Below are 20,810 nucleotides of genomic sequence, written 5' to 3' on the forward strand. Positions count from 1 at the left end.
CCCTCACCCCCAACCAAACACTATGCCCCCTGTCCCTCACCCACCAAGCAAACACTATGCCCCCTGTCCTTCACCCACCAAGCAAACACTATGCCCCCTGTCCTTCACCCACCAAGCAAACACTATGCCCCCTGTCCCTCACCCCCAACCAAACACTATGCCCCCTGTCCCTCACCCCCCAACCAAACACTATGCCCCCTATCCCTCACCCCCAACCAAACACTATGCCCCATGGCCCCCTCACCCAAACCAAACACTATGCCCCATGGCCCCTCACCCCCAACCAAACACTATACCCCAAACACACTCTCAAGCATGCACCCATACAGACCCGAACCCCCGCCCCCAACGCACCACACACATTCTCAAGCATGCACCCATACAGACCTGAACCCCCCACCCCCCAACACAGCACACACACATGCACCCTTACAGACCCGAACCCCCCACCCCCCAACTCAGCACACACACATGCACCCTTACAGACCCAAACCCCCACCCCCCAACTCAGCACACACACATGCACCCATACAGACCCGAACCCCCCACCCCCCAACTCAGCACACACACATGCACCCATACAGACCCGAACCCCCACCCCCCAACTCAGCACACACACATGCACCCATACAGACCCGAACCCCCACCCCCCAACTCAGCACACACACATGCACCCTTACAGACCCAAACCCCAACCCCCCAACTCAGCACACACACATGCACCCATACAGACCCGAACCCCCCACCCCCCAACTCAGCACACACACATGCACCCATACAGACCCGAACCCCCCACCCCCCAACTCAGCACACACACATGCACCCATACAGACCCGAACCCCCCATCCCCCAACTCAGCACACACACATGCACCCTTACAGACCCGAACCCCCCACCCCCCAACTCAGCACACACACATGCACCCTTACAGACCCGAACCCCCACCCCCCAACTCAGCACACACACATGCACCCATACAGACCTGAACCCCCCACCCCCCAACTCAGCACACACACATGCACCCATACAGACCTGAACCCCCACCCCCCAAATCAGCACACACACAGACCCGAACCCGCCCAACCCCAACTCAGCACACACACAAACATGCACCCATACAGACCCGAACCCCCACCCCCCCAACTCAGCACACAAAAAACATTCAAATCAAAACATTCATACACATCCGACACCCACCCCCACCCCCGCATCTCAACATACACATAAAATGCATTCAAATTCCAACATTCATACACATCCGACACCCACCCCCGCATCTCAACACACACACAAAATACATTCAAATCAAAACATTCATACACATCCGACACCCCCCCACCCCCGCATCCCAACACACACAAAATACATTCAAATCAAGACATTCATACACATCCGACACCCCCCCACCCCCGCATCTCAACATACACATAAAATACATTCAAATCAAAACATTCATACACATCCGACACCCCCCCCACCCCCGCATCTCAACATACACATAAAATGCATTCAAATTCCAACATTCATACACATCCGACACCCATCCCTGCATCTCAACACACACACAAAATACATTCAAATTCCAACATTCATACACATCCGACACCCCCCCCGTCCCTCCATCGCAACATACACACACAAACATAAAGTAAAACAGACCCGACACACAAACGCAAACAGACCACTTACCGGAGACGTGCTGGAAGGCAGGCAGGTAAGCGGCAGGTAAGCAGGAACGCTGGAATCGTACTACGGCTGGCGTGGTCCAAGGCTGAAATGCCTTCCGGCATCAAGCCTTATGGACCACGCCAGCCGTAGTGCTGGCCCTCCATTGGGTCAGCACACACACACTACGTGGCTCGTAGGAGCAACGTGGTGCATGTGTGCTGAGCCAATGACGGCCAGTGTTTTGTCCGGCCCGGAAGACAACAAAGACTTTCCTAATGGAGGGCGGCCGCAACTGGCCCGCGGGCCGTATGTTGTGCACCCATGGGTTAGAGGCAGAAAAACAGTGTTGCAGGGAGATTTGTGAGATGGTGGGTTGGAGCAATGCGCTAAGCCGCCATCTCCATCGGCTCCAAGCCACGCCCCCAACTGCGCATTTCTGATGCAATATTGAATGCCGAACTGAATGGAAAGTGCTATTTGATTAAGAGCAAGTGATATTGAATACCAAATGAACATTTACGTGGCAAATTGAACAAACACTTAAATATTTGGACTACAAATTTGCGGTAAATTCATGACCTTGTGGCAAAGCAAAGACTGATGCAGAAAAGGGTTGCACTAGCCAAAAGGAAAGCCAAGTGTGGAAAACCCAAAGCCCAAGGCAGAAGAGCCTGTGGGGGGCTAATCACACCTAAAGGGGAGAACTATGGTCGCACGACCTGTAATGGGTGGAACGTTCAGTCTGATAACGGTGCCTAGACCAAAGAGCTCTCTGCTGTGAAGATCAGTCATCCTGAATCAAGCCAAGCAGAAGCAGATGTGCGGTGTGATAACTACTCCTAGACCAGGGACCCATAAATGATGACCAGCAAAGGACATTGTGAATAAGCCACTGAGAACTGTGTATGACATGGAAATCTTGGGGATGGGAACCCTGAGAATCGATATTGTGAGTAAGCTACTCAGAACTGTCCACTACATCGAAATCCTGCGGAAGGAAACCCTGAGAATCAAAGGAATTGAGAAGTGTTGTCTTGGGGAAGGGAACCTCAGGATCCTCTTTTTGTGTACGCTGCACCATATTGAACTTGGGGAAGGGAACCTCAAGGCCGGGTTGAACTTTGATGAGACGAATAGCTATTGGAACTGTATTGAGCCTGAAATAGAAAGCTTAAGAAGAACTTAAGATGAGAGCAGATGAGACTTTACTTTCGAACACTATTTTTGTTCAGAAGAAACCCCCGCACCATGTTTATTTCTAGATGTGAGGGCAAGCATAGGTTTTGACACAGACAGACTCTTGATTTGGACTTACAGTAACGTACTTCCTTTAGTTATATTTAGGCAGGAGAAATCCCTACCTTAGTTATAAGACAGGTTAGGCCTTACACCATCCAGAAATTGTAATAAAGCTCTTTGAAACTTGAGTTCTGTTGCCTGTGTCGTCTCTCTTGACACTGTGCCTACCGGACAATACCTAGAAACAAATGTATACAGGAAACCAATAGAGAGGAGAAATACCATCACAGGACCGGTTTCCATCCAAGCCACCCAAAATTATCTATTATCTACAGCTAGGCCTTCCGATACAAATGCATATGCTTGAACAGGAAGACAAGATGCAACCAACTAGCCACACTTCATACATCCTTCTTGCAAAAGGTCCACTCAGCCAGACAAATTGAGAGGGAATTTGATCGGACTTTGAAAACACCCAGAAATGATCTGCTTCTATACAGAGACAGTGAAACCACAGACAGAATAACTATGACCGTTACTTATCATCCAATACTAACACAACTGAAGAGAATTGTCAAGCACATACAATTAATGTTTAAATGAGATGAAGAGCTGAGGGACATTTTCAAGGAAACCCTTTAATTGCATACAAACAACTAAATAAATCTAGCATAGTCCCTCAACCGAAGCATTTTTCTACCAGATCAAGGACAAATGAGACAGGAAACATCCCCATGACACATTAGGAGATGTAAAACTAGCCAACAGAAGTACACCAAATCAACCAAATTTGCGTGTTAAATCTCCGCTTTGGCGAGCGACCCCGTTTTAAGCTTGGAATTTTGCACTTTTAATCGTGCTGTGCCTGTGTTGGCTGGTGTGACCAGCATGGTGCGTTAATATCATTTCGAACGCAGACTTTTTCTCATTTAATATTGAAAATGTGCTGTGCCACTATGCCTGTTAGGCCACTTCAAGATGGCCGTATTGCACGTTGTTTGCCGAATTGTTTTTGTTCTTGGTGTGGGCCAGCCCCTACCTCCTCCCAATTGGCTGGCTGGGCCCCTAATAGCCAATGGCAGCAACCGGGAGGCAGGAGCCGGCCACACCATCGAAGGCCCACTTCTGGGCCCTGCCTCCACCCTGCTCTTTCCTTTCTACATCTTCACCCCCACGGAGCCTTCTTCCCTCTGCCCCCCATCCCCTCCAGCGCGCCTGGATTTCCTTCATGATGCGCATTGCTGGGGGTAAGGATTTTGTCATGATCTCTGCTTCCAAAGGGTCAGGGTTTTCCCAACTCCCTTGGAAGCAGATCCATAACCCGGGACCTTTTGGACCCAGTCCTGGCGCCAGTGGCACCAGGCTTATAAATATGCCCAATCCCAGCGCTGGAAGCGCCGGGCTCATAATGCTTGGGTGGACTTACCTGCAGCAGACCATGCTGCTTACTTGCCTGCCAGTTGAGCCTCTGATCCTCTTCTGTTTGGAACTACTTTTCCTGTTGGGTGGGGCAGGAGCCACTCCCTAGATTCAGAACACTGGAACTCTTCTGGAAAGCAGGAACTCTTTTCTTACCTAGGCGTGGCTGTGGAAGGAGACACCTAAGCACTACAGGAGGCTATTTAAACCACACCTGATGGATGAATCTTGCTTTGCGTTATTCTGCATCCTCTGCAGCAGAACGCTCATCGTGTCTTCTGCATCTGATCCTGGGCCTAAGGAAAAAGGCTTACCATCCTGAATCCAGTCTTCAGCAACACCTATAAAGACAAGAAAGAACAGGTTAGCATTACGGTCTTCAGTGACAGCTCTTCACTTACCTGGTCCATCGGCTGTCACCAACGCCTCGCGCTGCATTCCGGCATCTGAAAGACAAAGGCTTACCTACTCTTCGTGCGCTCCGGAGGTCTTCACACTGCATTCCGGCATCTGAAAGACAAAAGCTTACCAACTCATCGCACGCTCCGGAGGCCTTCGGCGCTGCATCCCGCATCTGAAAGACAAAACAAGGTGCGTTTAAAGACATTGGGGAACTTTAATACTCACGTGCCATTACTCCTTTCCACATCTAACCCAGTGGGTATTCCGGCACCCTGCAGCCGCTCCGAACTTGTACCTGCAAAATAAAAAGACAGTTAGAGCGCATCGTGAAGCAGGCAACAAGCGCTTACTTACGTGCTTCCAGGCGCTTCTATTCATCACACGGGCTCCATCTTCAACTCACTTCAGCCCGTCATCCGCCATCGCCGGAACCCTGCAAAACAAGAGACATCATTACTAAAGACTTTAAAGACATTAGAATTACTCGAAACTTACCGTTCGTGCAGTAAACGATGGACAGCAGTCCTCTGAAGTCAAGAGGCCTGCTCCCCTTATCCAGTGAAGAAACTGGTTACAGCACCCTGCCCCGAGGCAGATGGAGAGCACAGCGTTCACTTACCTAAGGTGAGAGCGTTAACCTTTGGGGTTCTACAGGAGAAGAGAAAGGGAAGAAGAGAGAGACATTCAATAACCCAGTTCCTTAATCCCATATTTTCTATCTGCAGACATCTTACCCTTCGAGTCAGACATACAGTGCACAGAGGTCCAGCCCAAAGAGCCAGCCGTGTGTTACACATCACCTTTGAAGATACGGTATACGCCCAGTCAAGACCGGCGCCTCTACGGGAATCAGGTGAGCGTTACAGAACGCAAAGCCTACCACAAAACTCCCGTCCAGGCGCTATGGAAACCTCGGATACCGACCAGCTAGCCCAGTTACTTGGGGAACTAAGGGCAGAAGTGCATGCAGCCCGTCAGGAAACAAACGCTCTAAGAAGGGAACTGATTATTTCCAAGGAGCGAACAGATGATCTCGCTAGACAATTGCTACAGTCACAAGCCGGACAGACCCCGTTACCCGCATCTGGGGGAAATCTTCCTTCTACATCCTCTATGAATCCAGTGCAGATCAACCTACCTGGGAATGTACCTCTGGCTCCGCCCGAACGATTTTCTGGTGACCCAAAGAGGTTTGCAGTATTTATCAATCAGTGCCGGTTGCATTTCTTATGCCAGCCAGCAGCCTTTCCAACTGATCAAGCTAAAGTAGCTTTCGTGCTTTCGTACCTTAGTGGCAATGCGGCAGACTGGTCGATCCCTCTAGTAAATCAAGATGATCCGGTCCTCCATGATTTTCAAGCTTTTCAGCTCAGTATGGAAAAACTGTTTGCAAGACATTCACAGGGGCAGGCCTTGGACAATGAGCTTCCTTCGTTGCGACAAGGTAATCAAGACCTTTTGGCTTATATTGCGTCTTTCAACAGACTGATAGTGGAAACTCAATGGCCTGAGGACAAAAGGATTACGCTGTTTTATAGAGGTCTACGTGGAGAGCTCAAAGATGTGTTAGCCCAAGTAGTGAATCCCCCACAAGATTGTTCGGACTATATAGACTTAGTCGTTCAAATAGATCACAGACTGCAGAACAGGAAGGCCGATCGTTCCAAGTTTGATGCTCGAGTATTTTCCAAACCGCCAACTCCTTCCAAAGGAGTAGACTCTGGGGAACCCATGCAAATAGGGGGTCTGAAAGGTCCTCTAACACAAAAGGAGCGGGAAAGGAGAAAACAGTTGCAATTATGCCTCTATTGCGGAAATTCAGGGCACTTTCTTCGAGACTGTCCGGTGAAACCTGCCAAGAAGGCAGTAGGAGCTGCAGTTACCAAAGTTACAAACTCTGAGCAGGGAAACGACCTCGCCCGACAAGAATAGAGGTCCTCTTGCCGAGCGTGAAAACCAGTTCCGTGACCTCGCATTTTGTGATACCTATGGTCCTCATTAGCCCTGATAATCCGGATCGATTACATGCAATTGAAGCTTACGTCGACAGCGGTGCCATCGGCAATTATGTGGATCATGAAATGGTTTTGAGGATGAATCTAACTCTTTGTCCCAAGGCTGTAAAGGACGTCATTACTACGGTGGATGGTACGGAGATAGCCTCCGGGCCAGTAACGCATACCACTCAAGAGGTGACGCTAGTAAGTCAAGATGGACACCATGAGAAGATCGTGTTCGATGTGATCAAGGCCCCTCAGTTTCAGATTATTCTAGGAATACCTTGGTTAGAGAAACACAATCCTCTGATCGATTGGCAAGCAAGAATGGTCCAGTTTCCAGAATGTGTCTCTACTTGTCACCCTCCACCTGGTGTTGCACTGGCAGCAATTTCTTCAGAGACTCCCCAGTTACCTCCCGAATACCTAGAATACCAAGATGTTTTCGGGAAGGATCAGGCTAACTCTCTACCTCCTCATAGGTCTTATGACTGCCAGATAGACCTGATACCTGGATCTACTCCTCCTTGTAGTAGAATTTATGCCCTCACCGAGCCTGAGAACCTTCACCTTCGACAATACCTGGATCAATACCTGGCAAATGGGTTTATTCGTCCTTCCAAGTCCCCTGCTTCTTCAGCTTTGTTCTTCGTTCCAAAAAAGGAAGGAGACCTTACAACTTGTATAGATTATCGCTCCCTGAACCAGATCACCGTTAAGAATAGATATCCGTTACCTTTGATCCCTGAACTCCTGGACCAAGTCAGAAAAGCATACATATATACAAAGCTGGATCTTAGAGGAGCTTACCACTTGGTACGAGTAAAAGAGGGCGATGAATGGAAGACGGCCTTCCGCACCAAGTATGGGCTATTTGAATATCAGGTCATGCCCTTCGGACTTTGCAATGCCCCGGCCGCCTTTCAATATTTTATGAACGATGTCCTCAGAGAGCTCATAGATGTGTGTGTTGTTGTTTACATTGACAACATCCTCGTTTATTCTTCATCGGAATCTGAACATCGGAAACACGTGAAAATGGTCCTCGAAAGATTGTGTCAACACAAACTTTTCGCTAAATTGGAAAAATGTGTTTTCAACGTGACTGAAGTTGAATTCTTGGGATTCATATTATCACCAGGCGGAGTGCATATGGTTTCAAAGAAGGTCGATGCAGTTCTCAAATGGCCATCACCATCCTCCGTAAAAGGTGTGCAAAGCATGTTAGGCTTCGCTAACTTTTACCGCAGGTTTATCCCCGAATTCTCTCGAATAGTCCAGCCCATCACTGCCTTGTTAAAGAAAAACAAACGTTTTGAATGGTCTACCGAGGCGGAACAAGCTTTCCAGGATTTGAAGACTAAATTTATCTCTGCACCAATCTTAAAACACCCTCGCCCCGAACTCCCCTACATCGTGGAAACTGATGCTTCAAGCCTTGCCATGGGGGCAGTTCTATCACAAAAGGACCCGGTAACCAATCAGTTGCATCCCGTGGCATTTTGGTCCCGCAAATTCTCGCCTCCTGAAATCAATTACACGATTACTGACAAGGAACTTCTGGCTATCAAGTCTGCCTTTAAGGCTTGGCGGCATTATCTGCTGGGGGCCCGACACACCGTTACTGTGATTACGGATCACCGAAACCTGCAATATTTGAAAACCGCAAAAGCCCAATCCTCTAGACAACTCCGTTGGGCATTATTCTTTGCCGAGTTTGACTTCATAATTACCTATCGACCTGGTACAAAGACTGGTAAAGCTGATGCCCTTTCTCGGATGGGAGTGGAAGAACACTTGATCAACCCTAAACCTGTCCCAATCATTCCCGAACAAAGAATTCTGGGTGTAATCGCCACAGAATCCATAGAGGAAGTTAAGGATAAAGCCAGGCAACTTGTAACTCCAGCAGACATACAGAATTGGCATCTGCAGGGAAAGGACTTTGCAGTAAAGGACAACTTATTGTATTTCCAAGAACGATTATACCTACCCAGCACAGATTTACAGAAAAAAGTAATCTCTTGTTATCACGATTCTTTAATGGAAGGACATCCCGGTATGGCCAAGACCTCAGAAAAGATCAAGCGCTACTTCTGGTGGCCGTCTTGGAAAAAAGATATCAGAGACTTTATAACGTCCTGTGGAGTATGCGCCCAAAACAAGAGTCAAAAGGAAAGACCAGCAGGCCTCTTACGCCCTATTGACATCCCACCTCGCCCTTGGCATACGCTTTCTATGGACTTCATCACCGATCTACCTCCATGCTCCGGATACAATACGATTCTAGTAATCGTGGACTTATTCTCCAAGATGGCGCATTTCATTCCGCTCAAAGGCTTGCCAACAGCAGCAACTCTGGCCCGAGAATTTCTCGAAAACATCGTCCGACTGCACGGTTTTCCTTCGGTTCTAATTTCGGATCGAGGTAGTCAATTTATTTCTCATTTTTGGCGAAGTTGCTGTCCGTCGGCTCAAATTGATGTGAGACTATCGACCAGTCACCACCCTCAGACCGACGGACAAACCGAGAGGACCAATCAAACTCTGGAACAGTATTTACGCTGCATGCTGCAACAAACTGAAAAAACTTGGAAAGACATCCTTTGGATAGCCGAATATGCCTACAATAACTCTGTCCATTCGGGAACTGGGAAAACCCTGTTTATTCTTTTGTACGGCAGTCACCCTCGAACCTCGGAGTTGGATCCCCTCCAAGATCTTGAAACACCAGCAGTAGACTACCTGCATTCTACAATCACCCAAGCCTTTAAGGAAGCTGTTTCTCACCTTCAAAGGGCTAAAGAACAATACAAGAAAGGAGCAGATCAACATCGGAAGGAAGCCCCTCAATATCAAGTAGGGGATCAAGTCTGGTTATCCACCAAATATCTACCTCTAAAAGGGCCACGCACATTGAACCCAAGATACCTTGGTCCCTATTCCATCACTACCATAGTAAACCCAGTAGCGGTCATGTTGGACTTGCCCCCGCACATGAAGATACATCCGGTCTTCCACGTCTCTCTATTAAAACCCGTGCAACCTCAAACCCGACTAACTAAATCTCCAAAACCTATCCTAGTTGATGGAGAACTCGAGTTTGAAGTCTAAAGCATTCTGGACTCCAGGATCTCCAAATCTAAACTATTTTACCTAATTGACTGGAAAGGCTACGGCCCCCAAGAGAGATCCTGGGAACCTGCTGAATATGTCCACGCTCCTCGCCTAATCAATAGATTTCACCGAACATTTCCTGACAAGCCAAAACCCCCGGAGAAGCCCGGTTTGGGAGGGGCCTTGAGGGGGGTACTGTCATGATCTCTGCTTCCAAAGGGTCAGGGTTTTCCCAACTCCCTTGGAAGCAGATCCATAACCCAGGTTCCGAGTGCCAACCAGTCCCAATTGGGACCTTTTGGACCCAGTCCTGGCGCCAGTGGCACCAGGCTCATAAATATGCCCAGTCCCAGCGCTGGAAGCGCCGGGCTCATAATGCTTGGGTGGACTTACCTGCAGCAGACCATGCTGCTTACTTGCCTGCCAGTTGAGCCTCTGATCCTCTTCTGTTTGGAACTACTTTTCCTGTTGGGTGGGGCAGGAGCCACTCCCTAGATTCAGAACACTGGAACTCTTCTGGAAAGCAGGAACTCTTTTCTTACCTAGGCGTGGCTGTGGAAGGAGACACCTAAGCACTACAGGAGGCTATTTAAACCACACCCGATGGATGAATCTTGCTTTGCGTTATTCTGCATCCTCTGCAGCAGAACGCTCATCGTGTCTTCTGCATCTGATCCTGGGCCTAAGGAAAAAGGCTTACCATCCTGAATCCAGTCTTCAGCAACACCTATAAAGACAAGAAAGAACAGGTTAGCATTACGGTCTTCAGTGACAGCTCTTCACTTACCTGGTCCATCGGCTGTCACCAACGCCTCGCGCTGCATTCCGGCATCTGAAAGACAAAGGCTTACCTACTCTTCGTGCGCTCCGGAGGTCTTCACACTGCATTCCGGCATCTGAAAGACAAAAGCTTACCAACTCATCGCACGCTCCGGAGGCCTTCGGCGCTGCATCCCGCATCTGAAAGACAAAACAAGGTGCGTTTAAAGACATTGGGGAACTTTAATACTCACGTGCCATTACTCCTTTCCACATCTAACCCAGTGGGTATTCCGGCACCCTGCAGCCGCTCCGAACTTGTACCTGCAAAATAAAAAGACAGTTAGAGCGCATCGTGAAGCAGGCAACAAGCGCTTACTTACGTGCTTCCAGGCGCTTCTATTCATCACACGGGCTCCATCTTCAACTCACTTCAGCCCGTCATCCGCCATCGCCGGAACCCTGCAAAACAAGAGACATCATTACTAAAGACTTTAAAGACATTAGAATTACTCGAAACTTACCGTTCGTGCAGTAAACGACGGACAGCAGTCCTCTGAAGTCAAGAGGCCTGCTCCCCTTATCCAGTGAAGAAACTGGTTACAGCACCCTGCCCCGAGGCAGATGGAGAGCACAGCGTTCACTTACCTAAGGTGAGAGCGTTAACCTTTGGGGTTCTACAGGAGAAGAGAAAGGGAAGAAGAGAGAGACATTCAATAACCCAGTTCCTTAATCCCATATTTTCTATCTGCAGACATCTTACCCTTCGAGTCAGACATACAGTGCACAGAGGTCCAGCCCAAAGAGCCAGCCGTGTGTTACACATCACCTTTGAAGATACGGTATACGCCCAGTCAAGACCGACGCCTCTACGGGAATCAGGTGAGCGTTACAGATTTGAACACATTTACGTGTTAAATCTCTGCTTTTGCGAGCGACCCTGTTTTAAGCTTGGAATTTTGCACTTTTAATCGTGCTGCGTCTGTGTTGGCTAGTGTGACCAGCATGGTGCGTTAATGTAATTTCGCACTCAGACTTTTTCTCATTTAATATTGAAAATGTGCTGTGCCACCATGCGTGTTAGGCCACTTTAAGATGGCTGTATTCCATGTTGTTTGCCAAATTGTTTTTGTTCTTGGTGTGGGCCAGCCCCTGCCTCCTCCCCATTGGCTGCCTTGGCCCCTAATAGCCAATGGCAGCAACCGGGAGGCGGCCACACCATCGAAGGCCCACTTCTAAGGCCCTGTCTACCCCTGTCAACCATGGTATGCCAGTCGCCTGTACATCTACACCACCCACCCCTCTGCTGTATGTCTGCACCCCCACCCCTCTGCTGTATGTTTGCTCCCCCCACCCCTCTGCTGTATATCTGCTCCCCCCTCCACTGTATGTCTGCTCCCTCCACCCCTCCACTGTATATCTGATCTCCACACCCCTCCGCTATATGTCTGCTCTCCCCCACCCCTCCACTGTATATCTGCTCCCCCCACCCCTCCGCTGTATGTCTGCTCTCCTCCACCCCCCTGCTGTATGTCTGCACCCCGCACCCCTCCGCTGCCCCCTGTATGTCTGCACTCCCCACCCTTCCACTGCCCCCTGTATGTTAGCACACCCCACCCCCGTTAGTCACCTGTGCCACCCCCTCTCCCCCACCACAGTAAGTGTCTGTAGCTGCCCGCCATACTGTGAGATTTGCTCCACGTTGTTGCCCATTGATTGGAAACCTATTTACTAGTATGCACTTGCCACAGTCCAATACGGGACTGGCCCCATGCTATTCTATGTTGACACCAACCATGCACCCATATGTATCTTGCCTCCTCTGTATTCTGTGCCGGGCACCACACATTTACCCATTGACCTTAACCATGTATAAATGTGTTGTTGTCTCCTTACAACTCTTGGTTGGCACCTGTATATGCATACTAATTACAACGTGTGGCTGGCACCATGCTCTTGCCTACTGATGTTGACCTCTCAACTTTATGTAGCTGCCGCTGTGCAATATGTGGTTGGCACCATATACTTGCCCACCAATCTATGTAACCACTGTTAAGCACTTATTGGAATTGTATGAAGCAACATGTATGTATGTATGCCTTCCAATGCACTTATGTAACTAAGTAAGCCTTCTTGACAGCGCCACGATGCCCGAGGGCAGTTTGGCGCTTTACAAATTCAAATAAATAAATGAACTGTAAAAGCTCCACAGAACCAAACATTACAGATACAAGGGATATACAATTGAAAATCTTCCATTGCAGTATACCTAAACCAATGCAAGAAATGTCCACAAGGAAAGAATGTTGTTGAGGCTTGCAAGGGACTACTTGAAAAATTGAACCTGCATAATCACACCATCTTGAACCGCGAAACAGATTTTCCAGTTGATCAAAACTTCACGCAGGATGGGCACACGCTGCATGACTGGTCAATGATGGTACTGAAAGGAGGCCTCTTGAATACCACACAAAGACGAACATGGGAACTGGTTGAATTTAGAACTGTGCCTAATATCCTCCCTCTGTACGTTGAATTTAGAACTGCGCCTAATATCCTCCCTCTGTAAGTTGAATTTAGAACTGTGCCTAATAACATGCGCTAGTTGAACTGATAAGTGTCCCTAAAAGCCTCGCTGTGCAAAGTGTAATTCAGAAGTGTGCCAAATAGCTTGATCTGGTTGAATTTAGAAGTGTGCCTAAATATCCCCTCTGTGCAAAATCGAATTTAGAAGTGTGCCTAATATCATCTCTGTGCAACGTTGAATTTAGAAGTGTGCCTAAATATCCCCTCTGTCCAAAGTTGAATTTAGAAGTGTGCCCAATTGCATGCCCTGGTTGAATTTAGATTTATGCCTAATATCCTCCCTGTGTAAGTTGAATTTAGAACTGTGCCTAATAACATGCCCTAGTTGAACTGATAAGTGTCCCTAATATCCTCTCTATACAAAGTGTAATTTAGAAGTGTGCCTAATAGCATGCCCTGGTTGAATTTAGAAGTGTGCCCAATACCATGCCCTGGATGAATTTGAACTGTGCCTAATACACTCTCTGTGTAAAGCTTAATTTCGAAGTGTGCCTAATAGCGTGCCCTGATTGAATTTAGAAGTGTGCCTAATAGCGTGCCCTGGTTGAATTTAGAAGTGTGCCTAATAGCGTGCTCTGGTTGAATTTAGAAGTGTGCCCAATAGCATGCCCTGGATGAATTTGAACTGTTACTAATATCCTCTTTGTGTAAAGCTTAATTTCAAAGTGTGCCTAATAGCGTGCCCTGATTGAATTTCGAAGTGTGCCCAATAGCATGCCCTGGTTGAACTTAGATTTGTCCCTAATATCCTCCCTGTGTAAGTTGAATTTAGAACTGTGCCTAATATCCTCTCTGTGCAAAGTGTAATCTAGAAGTGTGCCTAATAGCGTGTCCTGGATGAATTTAGAACTGTGCCTAATATCCTCTCTGTGTAAAGCTTAATTTAGAAGTGTGCCTAATAGCGTGCCCTGGTTGAATTTAGAACTGTGCCTAATATCCTCTTTGTGTAAAGCTTAATTTAGACGTGTGCCTAATAGCGTGCCCTGATTGAATTTAGAAGTGTGCCTAATAGCGTGCCCTGGTTGAATTTAGAATTGTGCCTAATGATGGTACTGAAAGGAGGCCTCTTGAATACCACACAAAGACGAACATGGGAACTGGTTGAATTTAGAACTGTGCCTAATATCCTCCCTCTGTACGTTGAATTTAGAACTGCGCCTAATATCCTCCCTGTGTAAGTTGAATTTAGAACTGTGTCTAATAACATGCCCTAGTTGAACTGATAAGTGTCCCTAATAGCCTCTCTGTGCAAAGTATAATTCAGAAGTGTGCCAAAGAGCTTGATCTTGTTGAATTTAGAAGTGTCACTAAATATCCCCTCTGTGCAAATTCGAATTTAGAAGTGTGCCTAATATCATCTCTGTCCAAAGTAGAATTTAGAAGTGTGCCTAAATATCCTCTATGTGTAAAGCTTCATTTAGAAGTGTGCCTAATAGCGCGCCCTGATTGAATTTAGAAGTGTGCCTAATAGCGTGCCTGGTTGAATTTAGAATTGTGCCCAATTTCGTGCCTTGGTTGAATTTAGATTTATGCCTAATATCCTCTCTGATAAATGTCCCTAATAGCCTCTCTGTGCAAAGTGTAATTCAGAAGTGTGCCAAATAGCTTGATCTGGTTGAATTTAGAAGTGTGCCTAAATATCCCCTCTGTTCAAAGTTGAATTTAGAGGTGCGCCTAATAGCATGCCCGTGCTGAACTTAGAAGTGTGCCCAATTGCGTGCCTTGCTTGAACTTAGCTTTATGCCTAATATCCTCTCTGTGTAAAGTTGAATTTAGAATTGTGCCTAATAGCGTGCCCTGGTTGAATTTAGAAGTGTGCCCAATAGCGTGCCCTGTTTGAACTAGATTGATTCCTACCTAATATCCCCTCTGTGCAAAGTTGAATTAGAAGTGTGCCTAATAGCGTGCCCGGGTAGCATTTAGAAGTGTGTCCAATAACGTGCCCTGGTTGAATTTAGAATTGTGCCTAATATCCTCTCTGTGCAAAACTTGAATTTAGAAGTGTGCCCAAATATCCCTCTGTGCAACGTTGAAATTAGAAGTGTCCCTAATATCCTCTCTGTGCAAAGCTAAAGTTAGAAGTTGACCTAATAGCGCACATGACCCGAATTTCGAAGTGTGCCTAATAACGTGTCCTGGTCAGAAGTGTCGCTAATATCCTCCCAATACAAATCGAATTTGAAGAGTGCCTAATAGTCGCCCGTGTGCATAATATCCCTCTGTGCAAAAGCGTGCCTATTAACGTTGAGTTATTAGTCGAAATTAGAAGCATCCCTAATATCCTCTCTGTACAAAACTCAGATTTAGAAGCGTGCCTAACAGCACCCCTTACTTGAATCTAGAAGTGTGCCTAATAGCAGGTACTAACCATGAGTGCACCCAATCCACCAAGGTTTGCCGGAAACGACCACCATGGACCGCCTCCGCCCTCCGGCCAGCCCTATCTCCCGGCCCTCCTTCCCCAAATCATCCCACCATCCACCTCATCCCCTACCCATCCCCTTTCCAAACACAAAGCCAGAGGGGCACGATTGGCGAGCCAACCACCCTAAAGCCACTGCTCCCCCAAACCCCCCCACCAATCAGCCTACTTTGATCATACCCACTCCCCTCACTAACATACCGGGCACACCCTACCCAGCAATCACACACCCCCCGCTTTTCCCACTAACCCCCACCATCATTCCCCCTCGACCACACCCCTTCCTCTCCCTAAAAACTGCACACCTGGCCCTAGCAAGAACAAAAGCCTCATCCCTCTCCTCCTCTAACTCCCCTACCATCTCACACACACCAATCACAACGAAGACACTAAAGAGGAAACGTACCTGGTCCCCCTCTATCTCTCAGCACTCATTGCCTCCCCTGTCTCGACCCACCACCTCATTCCCCCAATTACCACCATTCCCCCTGCCTCACCCTTCCTGAAACCCCTCTCCCTCGATTTCTCACCATCCGCAATTGAAACTCCTAACCCCCCACACCCCACCGTCAAATCCCCCGTGCCAAACCCATTCACCCCCACCCGAAACCCGCCAACTTCTCTGCTCGCCCACTTTTCCCATCGATCATCAACCACCCCTCTCGATCTCCAGATCCCACCCTCTCCCCCCACCCCCCACACAGGTGCAGCTCCGACACCAACCTCACCTACCGAAATGAATTGCATCCTATTTAATGCCCGGTCCATAGCAAAAAACAGACACAGGATTTTTGACCTCCTCGCCTCTGACAAACCAGACCTGGTTTTCATCACCGAAACTTGGTTCTCTGACGACTTCGCCCCTATCGCCAATGAAGCCTTCCCCCCCGACTACTCCCTCATCCCACTGAACCGTCCCTCTAGAGGTGGGGGAATAGCATTAGTCCACAAGTCTCACTTCCATGCCTCAATCATCGACAACCAACCTTCCATTCCTTCCTGTGAATCAATCCTCGTTAAGCTATCCCTTTCCCCGTCGTCCTCACACAGCTTCCTAATAATCTACAGACCCCCTGGCTACGATAGACAATTCTCAAATAACCTCTGCGACTCTATTGCCACCCTTCAACTAAACCATCCCAACCTCACCCTTCTAGGAGACTTCAACATATGGCTCGATATCCCCACCAACCCTGTGACACACTCTCTGGTTGACGGTCTAGACGCGATTAACCTCCAACCCCACATAAACGGCCCGACTCACTATAAAGGACACACTCTTGATGCCATCTTCAGCTCCCACAACCGGATACATCTAACCCCCCCACCCTTATCATCTGGTCCGATCACTTTATTGTTTTTTTCGCCATTCGCTCACCCGTCCCGCTTCCCATACTCGAACCTGAACCTCTGACTCTTCGCAAATGCTGGAAAAAACTAGTAATCCTTCCTGACCTAGCCGACGCACTCCTCCAGTCTCCTCCACCGACCTGACGCCTTTGACTCATGGCTCAACACCTCACTAATGAGGCTCACACCCTCTTGCAAACCATCAGCCCGCCGTGGCCTGTTCCCTAGATGGTTCACACCTGATTTGAAGACCACTAAACAACTATATAAATACCTAGAACGCAAATGGAGGAAAGACAAAACCCAAGAGAGCAGAGCCACCTCGCCCGGCACCTTCATCAGTACAAGGCCGAAATCCGGAAAGCAATGAAAGCCCACTACAACTCCCGAATCCTAAACTGCAAAAACCCAGCATAGAACTTCACAAAATCATCACCGAATTCACCAAACCATCATGCACTACCACCGTCCCGACCCCCTCACAATCACTGTGCAACTCACTCTCTCTCCACTTTTACGCCACGGCACTCGAAAGAACAAATGCTCTAACCACCAAACTGGCTCTCCTACACCCACCAGGCAACCCTCCCCACATACCGGCCAACCCACTGCCCGCCACCTCTACGCAACCAATGTTCGACTCCTTTAGTCCAATATCATCCGACCAATTTCTCAAACTTCTCTCTGCCCGCAAACCATCCGGCTCTCCGCTAGACCCTTGCCCGGTCACAACCCTCAAAGAAATGTTTGCCTCTACCTGCGCAGGAGAACACACAAGATCCATCATAAATGACTCCCTTTCCTCGGGTATTTTTCCCGACACATTCAAAACGGTTCATGTCAAAGCTCTAATAAAAAACCCTTCCCTCGACCCTCTCGAGCACAAAAACTACTGCCCCATCTCAAACACCAGGTTCCTTGCCAAACTCATTGTCCGAACCGCCTACTCTCAACTAAATGCCTTTGTCAAAGCAAATAATCTCCTAGACCCCGCACAATCAGGTTTCAGAGCCCGGCACGGAACTGAAACCACCCTAACTTCAATCTGGGATGACCTTAAAATCACGGCAGACTCAGCGGGATGCGCCGCATTAATCCTTCTCGACCTATCCGCCAACTTTGACACAATCAATCACTCAATCCTCCTTGACCGCCTCCACTCCCTGGGAATTTGTGGAACCACTCTCAAATGCATAGCTTTGTTCCTCAAAGATAGGTACCAAATAACGCAACTCTCCTCCTATTACTCCCAATCCCGACCGGTCGACACAGGAGTTCCACAAGGAGCATGCCTATCTGCCCTCCTGTTCAATCTCTACTCAATCACCCTCCCACCAATAATTCGATTCACACAACATCCTGTGTTACAACTACGCTGATGACACTCAACTAATTCTAAAACTCATGAACTCAAAACCCAACTGCCAACCTGACCTCGCTTCCTGCCTCCTCGACATAGAGCTCTGGATAACAAAAAACCACCTCTTGCTAAACCCCTCCAAAACCGAAGTCATGGTATGTGGCAACTCCGAACTTCTTCCACACACACTACCCTGGCCATCTGCCATGGGCAACTCACTGACTCCCTCTAATTCAGTAAAAAACCTTGGATGCACCCTTGACTCTGACCTAACACTCTTGCGCCAAGTCAACGTCTCAATGTCCTGCCACTACCACCTTAAAACTCTTAGGCGCATCTTTCCATACCTCTCCTTTCCCAACAGACTCTCCGCGGTCCAATCAATTGTTATATCAAGACTGGACTATGCTAACCCCCTCTACCTCGGAGTCCACACTTACCAACTGAATAAACTTCAAAGAGCACAAAACGCTGCAGCCAAATTGCTACTAGTGCTCGGCCCGAGAGACCACATCTCCCCAGCCCTCAAAACTCTGCACTGGCTCCCGGTGGCCTGAGAGGTGACCTTCAAAACCTTATGCATTTCTCACCGAGCACTGCATAAAACCGGACCTCAATATCTTCAAGACAAGCTGAAACCCTATCACCCCCCACGTACTCTAAGATCAAGCTCCGCCAGCCTCCTAGTCATGCCTAAAACAAACTCAATCAGGCTAGGCGGATCATCATTCTCAGCCTTGGCACCCACGCTGTGGAACGCACTCCCACCCCACATCCGCCTAACCGAAGATCTAATGTCTTTCCGCAAATTACTGAAAACTTAGCTCTTCCCCTAAAACCAACCCTGTACTCAAACTAACTCAAACTGAATAACAACATCTCAATGACACCAACTCAACAAACTACTAGATCTTGGATAACAATAATACATATGAAAATACATCATCCTGATCCCAGCGAGAAATCGACAACTAATACCCGCTAATGTAAACTAAAAGGACAAACAGAATAGAATGAGTAAAGTAGATCAATGCAGTGAAGTGAAAAAAATAAATAAGTAAATAAATAAATAAAAAAATAAAATAAAAAACACATGAAACAGAAATGAAGTCTAAATTAATGAGATGGATGTAATGATTGCATTGGTCAAAATGAACAAAATGGACGAAATGCATAAAGAGAAGAGGATGGAAAGATGAATACAGGAGACTCATGAGTATTCAGACAGATGGCATGGAATGTATTAGTGCATGGCATAAATGGAAAGTACAGAATAGATAATTCAAGTACATGAGATGAATGTAGTGCATGAAACAGATAGAGAGCACGGAACGGATCCAGTACGTATGCCAAATGACATGGCCTGAACCGATAATGCATGATGAATGAACGAAGTGAGTGGAGCAGATGAAATCGGTAGAATGGATGAAGCGCGTGGAACAGATGAGCGCGCTGAGAGGATGAACGAGTTGAGCAGATGAGTGCATAGAGCAGATGAGTGTGTAGAGCGGATGAGTGTCTAGAGCGGATGAGTGTCTAGAGCGGACAGGTGTGTAGAGTGGATGAATGCATAGAGGGCGTAGAATGGAAGGGTCCATAAAGCGAATTAATGCATAGAGCGGACGAGTATGTAGAATGAATGAGTATGTAGAGTGGACAATTGTATTGAGCGGACGACTGTATTGAGCGGATGAGCATGTAGAGCGGAGGAGTGCGTAGAGCGCAGGAGTGCACAGCGCAGATGAATATGTAGAACCGATGAGTGTATAGAGCGGATGAGTGTATGGAGCGGATGAGTGTATAGAGCGGATAAGTGTATAGAGCGGATGAGTGTATAGAACGGATAGAGGGAAGGACTGTATAGAATACATGAATGCATAAAGCAGATGAGTGTGTGGAATGGTGGAGTGCATAGAGCGGACGAATACGTGGAGCAGATGAGTGCGTGGAGCAGATGAGTGCCTGGAGCGGATGAATGCGTAGAGCGGATGAATGTGTAGAGCGGATGAGTGTGTAGAGCGAATGAGTGTTAGAGCTGATGAGTGTGTAGAGCAGATGGGTGTGTAGAGCAAATGGGTGTGTAGAGCAAATGGGTGGGTAGAGCCCAGGAGTGTGTAGAGCAGACTAATGCGTAGAGCGTAGAGCAGAAGCGTGCTTAGAGCGGATGAATGCATAGAGCGGACGAGTGTGTAGAACGGACGAATGTGTAGAGCGGATGACTGTATTGAGTGGATGAGCATTTAGAGCGGATGAGTGCATAAGAGCGGAGGAGTGCGTAGAGCGCAGGAGTGCACAGAGCAGATGAATGTGTAGAACGGATGAGTGTTAAGAGCGGATGAGTGTATAGAGCAGATGAGTCTATAGAGTGGATAACTGTATAGAGCGAAGGACTGTGTATAGCAGACGAGTGCATAAAGCAGAGGAGTGCGTGGAGCAGATGAGTGCGTAGAACGGATGGGTGCATAGAGCAAATGGGTGCATACAGCGGAGG

This window comes from Ambystoma mexicanum, chromosome 4q, assembly GCF_040938575.1.
Source record: "Ambystoma mexicanum isolate Mex_15411 chromosome 4q, UKY_AmexF1_1, whole genome shotgun sequence".
NCBI classification, from domain to species: Eukaryota; Metazoa; Chordata; class Amphibia; order Caudata; family Ambystomatidae; genus Ambystoma; species Ambystoma mexicanum.